The sequence below is a fragment of the Pygocentrus nattereri genome, chromosome 30, assembly GCF_015220715.1.
Source record: "Pygocentrus nattereri isolate fPygNat1 chromosome 30, fPygNat1.pri, whole genome shotgun sequence".
NCBI lineage: Eukaryota > Metazoa > Chordata > Actinopteri > Characiformes > Serrasalmidae > Pygocentrus > Pygocentrus nattereri.
Genome location: NC_051240.1, coordinates 3,207,728 through 3,213,727, shown reverse-complemented (window position 1 = coordinate 3,213,727; position 6,000 = coordinate 3,207,728). Strand labels below are relative to the sequence as shown.

General features: G+C 42.3%; 1 protein-coding gene across 2 annotated transcripts in view; it reads left to right on the top strand.

The window, feature by feature from the left end:
* Positions 1 to 665: 665 nt before the first annotated feature.
* Positions 666 to 6,000, top strand: part of palm3 (paralemmin 3) — a 65,473-nt gene continuing 60,138 nt past the window's right edge. For both annotated transcript variants that reach the window (XM_017722099.2, XM_017722100.2), the window contains exon 1: positions 666 to 836. The gene's annotated coding sequence lies outside the window, so the exon portion shown is untranslated. The remainder of the gene's footprint in view (positions 837 to 6,000) is intronic.

Sequence of the window (6,000 nt, the reverse complement as noted above, 5' to 3'; positions counted from 1 at the left end):
ATATACACGCTAACAAATATGGTTCTTCAAAGGATCTTTTAGTAAAGACAGTACTTCTAGAACCATTAAGCATTTTGGATGGTACATGATGAAATGGTTCTTTAGATTGATGGAGAATGTGTTGTATATGGTCCTATATCGCACCAAAAAGGGTTCTTTTATTGTTACGAGACTGACATCACAACGCAGCAGAACTTTTTTGGTGCTATAGAGAACATTTTTAAGAGTGTGGTGCCACGGTTCTGCAGAATGTGTTGTATTTGGTTCTATACAGCCAAAAAGGGTTCTTCTATTGTATCAAGTATAGTGACATCACAACAATAGAAGAATAGAAACACCTTTTAAGTGTTGCGTAACAAAACGCTCCCCAGCGATCTGCAGAACCATTTCATCATGAAAAGGGTTCTTTGAACCTTCATAGTCCTACATAGAACCTTTGTTTTGCTAAAGAACCCTTGAAGAACCTTTACCAGTGCGGCTGGGAAAGTTTCTACTGTCCTCTAAAAGCGCAACAGCTGAACTTCACTAACCTCACGCACGCACGCACACGCGCACGCGCACACACCCCACCTGTCTGCGGCAGGTAACCGGAGCGCGCGCTCAGCGCGGCCAGAAGAGGCGGAGAGAAAGAGAGAGAGAAAGAGAGAGAGGAGGAAGGAATAGAGAGGAGTGCAGGCTCAGAGCTCAGAGCTACACCTCCCCGCAGCAGCGCTCGGCTCACTCTGAGGGGCTTCAGCGCGAGTTTGAAGTGGTCTAATCTGCCGGAGCGCGCGAGCCAACTGCACAAAACTTCCGCGTGGAGTCTCGGGCGCAGCTCGCGAGGACATTACAGCCAGGTGAGCGCGTTCAATCACTCATTAATCATTCATCGGTGCTCGCGCTAGCCTCACTGCTCGTCTGTCGGCTCGCTCGCGCCGTTACGGGGCGCCTCGCGCGCAGCTGGGCCTGTGTGCGTGTGTGTGTGTGCGTGTGCGTGTCTCTGTGTGTGTGTGTGTGTGTGTGTGTGCGTGTTTGCGTGTGCGTGTCTGCGTGTGTGTGTGCGTGTCTGCGTGTCTGCGTGTGCGTGTGTTTTAGCGCGAATGTAAACAGTACTGCATCAAACAGAGACAGTTTGCATATTCATACTAAACTGATACATTTGCGTTAACCAGACAGTCTGTTACAGTTCTAGACTGTTCTAGATAGCTAAATCACACCCACACACAGCTTTGATGATCTGGGAAGTCAAAACACTTTATAAACTAAGAGTAAAGAAAAATAAACATAAATACAGTAAAAAAGATTCAAAAAGCTTGTTTTCAGTAGTTGTTGATAAGCTGGTTATTATTATTATTATTATTATTATTGTTAAGCGCTGTCAACTCAGTTCCAACCAGACGCCCTAAAAAGAAAGAGATCTTCAAGGTTCTTTAGTAAAGGCAACAGTTCCTTACAGAACCGAGAACCCTTTACCATGTTTGATGTTACGTGGATAAACGACTCTTTTCTATGATGAAAAACCAAATGGTTCTGTAAAGAACCTTTGTGATGATGTAGAACCACTTTTGCCAAGAGTCTGTGTGGTTTCTCCACAATGTCCTGTCTCCTGTTTGGGCCTTAAAAATAGTTAGTCATGGGTTCTTTAGCAAAAGCAATGATTCTACATAGAACCATGAACACTTAAAGAACCATTCGAATGGTTTGATCGTCCTTTGTACATTGCAAAGCTAAATGGTTCTTCTCTATGATGGAAAACCTGTTCCAAATGGTTCTTTAAAGAACCTTTGTGATGATGTAGAACCACTTTTGCCAAGAGTCTGTGTGGTTTGTCCACAATATCATCTCTCTTGTTTGGGCCTTAAAAATAGATTGTCAAGGGTTCTTTAGGAAAAAGCAATAGTTCTACATAGAACTCTGAACCATTTGAATACGTTAATGGTTCTATGCTAGGGAAAACCTGTTGTAAAAGGTTCTTTAAAGAACCATTTTCATATATGTAGCACCAAAAATGGTTTCACTATTGTTATGTGTGTGGAGAGTGAACCTCCACAATACTTCTGTTTGGGCCAAAAAAGTAGAGGCAATAGTTCTATATAGAACTGTGACAACTCAAGAACCATGTGAATGTTTAGACGGTTCTTTGCCTGGTTCCAATGAAGGAAAACCTGTTGTGCATCTGATTCTCTGAACAATCTTTTTCAAATAATTCTATATAGCACCAAAAAGGTTCTGCAATTGTGTTCTAATAGGATCTTTTTGGTTCTGTACATTTTTTCAGCCTTTTTGAGTGTAGAAGAACACAGGTTTGGCTCCTGACCTCTAGTTGAACTCTAGCCATCACATGGATCTGTCCAGTTCCATCAGCAGAACCTGATTTAATTTAATGAAGTATTGATTAGATAAAGCAGGTATTGGACTGTAATTGTATAAAAGTGTAAAACAATAAATTGTTTAATTAGTAAATAAGTGCTTACTGCACAGATAAACAACCTTACAGATCATTTTCTTGACTTTTGCAGTCCCACGCACTCTTCAAGGGTTCTTTAGTAAAAGGAATGGTTTGATTTAGAGCCATGAGTTCTATATAGAACCATTTCTATGGTACCATTAGGATCGTAACAGTAAAAGAACCCTTTTTGTGCGACGTAGCAAAGAAAGTGCTCCTTTATAGAACACACTCAAAGAGCCCTTTGCTTGATTAAAGGGTTCTTTGTGTCATGAAATGGTTCTTCAGATGGGTAGAGAATGTGTTATATATTCTATGTAGCACCAAAAAGAGTTCTGCTATTGTTACAATGCCAAGAACCATTTTTGACTAACCCTTTTCAATGAGGCATGTAGAACCATCTACAGCACATTCTACATCAAGCTGAAGAACCATTTCTCCATGCAAAGAACCATTTAACCGCGCAATGTCTTCTTTGAGTGTTCTTGGTTCTATGTAGAATCATTTTCTTTACTAGAGATCCCTTGAGGAACCATCTTTTTTTGAGGGTGTATATTAAGGAAAGCTATGAAGCTCACAGAATCTTACGGAGCCCTGCTGGTGACATCCTGTATAAATAAAAATAATGCGTGGCCGTGACTTAGTAAGGTGTGAGAATGAGATGATTAAGTCGTGGCCACGACTTAGTAAAGCGTGGGAACGAGATTCTAATGCATGGCCACGACTTAGTAAACCATGATCTCGTTCCCATGCCTTACTAAGTCATGGCCATGACTTAACTATCTCATTCCCATTCCTTACTAAGCCACACATTATTTTTAGTTATAAAGGATGTCACCAGTGGGGCTCCATAGAATCTAGAGAGATTAGAACAGAATACCAGAGAATATTTACATGTAATATAAGATGAAGTTGATCAGATGTAAAGGTGATTATGTTAAGTGATACTTTTTTAATCCCACAAACGGGGAAATTTCACCTCCACATTTAACCCATCCGTGATGTGAAACACCACATACACACTAGGGGGACAGTGAGCACACTTACCCGGAGTGGTGGGCAGCCCTATCCACGGCGCCTGGGTAGCAATTGGGGGTTAGGTGTCTTGCTCAAGGACACCTCAGTCATGGACTGTCGGCGCTGGGGATCGAACCGGCAACCTCCTGGTCACAGGGCCAGTTCCCTAACCTCCAGCCCACGACTGCCTCCTTAATAAAGCTAGGGGGCAGTGAGCACACTTGCCCAGAGCGGTGGGCAGCCCAATCCGCAGTGCCCGGGGAGCAGTTGGGGGTTAGGTGTCTTGCTCTAGGACACCTCAATCATGGACTGTTGGCGCTTGAACCGGAGACCTTCTGGTCAGGGGGCTGGTTCCCTAACCTCCAGCCCATGACTGCCGCATTATGTCATTGTTTATAATGTGGTTGATTCTGAAATCCTTTTGTTCTGTGATGAATTGTTACTTTATTGTTTATTGTTGTCTTTGTCACACCAGTGGAACTCTAGAAAGCCTGTTTTTTTTCTGCGAACTAAAATATTTTCATTTTGTTGTTTGGTTTTGGCTTAAAAACAAAGTGGTTAAAATCTAAAGTCCAACAGATAATGATCCTATCAGAATTGTTCTGTCTGTGATATCTTGGTAGATACAGTTGAGTGAACTCTCCTGTTGGTTAGGACTTCCAGAACTGGTGTGAAGGCCTCATCTCACTTTATTTGAAAAGTCCACTAAAGTCCTCTATAGATTATCTACAGTTGTGCAAATCTGTTGAAATTCAGTTGATTCTAAACAGTGGTGGGTTTATGGTTAGGACAAGGGGCAGGGTGAGCGTTGAGTTTAGGTTGTAGGCTGAGGTTAAGGTTAGAGTTAGGATTAGAGCCAGGTTTAGAGAAAATTATGGTCAATTTAGTAGATATTTAGTTGAATGTAACTTGAAAGTAAATTATCTGCAAAGCATCAAAAGTGGACTCTCCAAATAAAGTGCTATCAAGGCCAGACACATTAGATTTATGAAGTGTTTGAGTGGTGTTGGAAAAAACTAGGGAATAACAGTTTTCCCACCTGTTAATTTGTTCTCACATGGCTGAAAAAGTCGTATCTATAACTGGTAAATACACAATTATAGATCATATAGTTGACAACCTTTTACCTGAGTGAAAAAAGTTGCTAGTTAGTATAATTAGAAAATGAACCAGTCACATTTTGATTAACAATGGGTGGGAACAAAAAAAGGAAGTTCTGGATATGTCACTTCTGGAAGTTCCACTTCTGGAAGTTCTAGATATGTCACTGACTGTGAGTGTGAGCTGAAGTCTAAGCAGCTGTATGTAGGACTCTTTACTGATAGAGTCACCCTAACACTGATACATACAAGCTTAGATATACGATAATAACTAGAGGTATAATGATACTTTCACAAGTTTCAAATATCTGTGTTTAATCTAGTATGTTTAAAAAGTTCATGTGCACCAGCATTAGTTTAGTGCTTAGATTAAGATTTGAGATTAAGTGACCCTTATTAGCCCCACAATGGGGAAGATTCACCTCCACGTTTAACCCATCCGTGCACTGAAACACCACATACACACTAAGGGTAAGGGTAAGCACACACACTAGGGGGCAGTGAGCACACTTGGCCGGAGTGGTGGGCAGCCCAGTCCGCAGTGCCAGGGGAGCAGTTGGGGGTTAGGTGCCTTGCTCAGTTATGTACTGTCGGTTCAGGAGATCAAACTGGCGACCTTCTTGTCACAAGACTGGCTCCCTAACCTCCACCCCACAACTGCCCCTAGGGCTAACACGCTATTTGAAATTCCTTAGGGTTGCTAGCAGAAATGAGCATTATTATAGAGGTGTTTTTTCCCTTTTTTGCCCAAATTTTGACTGTATGACCTAAAATGAAGGCCTAGTGCTAAGTTCACCACTGACATACACAGAGCTCTGCATCCAAATTGCGTTAATGGACACAATTCAGGCTGATACTGTTTTTCGCTTTGCCTCAATGTTTATAGATGACACATATAATGATATCTATTAGCGATACTGAACAACTCCACCCGGTTTGAGGTGAGCGCATGATGATTCAGGCATGTAGTTAGCAGCTAATTATGCTAATACATTAGCTTCCATTACTTGTTGGCTACCTCGTAGCTCCAGTGCTAAAACTAAAGAAGTGAACTTCAGACTCCGAACACGTCTCAGCTGATGGGCTACGCTTGGGAGAAGGTGGGGAAATCTTAACCAAGCTATCACTTGAAATGTGAGGGGCTGAGCACTAGCATTGATTTTGGTGGGGACAAAGCGTCAGCGTTTCTCTTGACCATAAGGTGTCATCTGAGTTAGTGCGCCACTGTAGCGGTAGCATGCTTTGTTGACAGGGCGAGGTGAGAAAACAAACAAGGGTAAACACACTTCCTGCCTCATTATGGCTGATAAGTGGCCAATCAAGCGCGGAGGAGAGCAGGGCGTTGGGGTGTTTCAGTTACACAGTGAGTGTTCCTGCATGCAGAGAGCTGAGTCAGCTACAGCAGAACACACTGGAGCATTTTAACCTTCACTAATCTCTCACACACACACACAGACA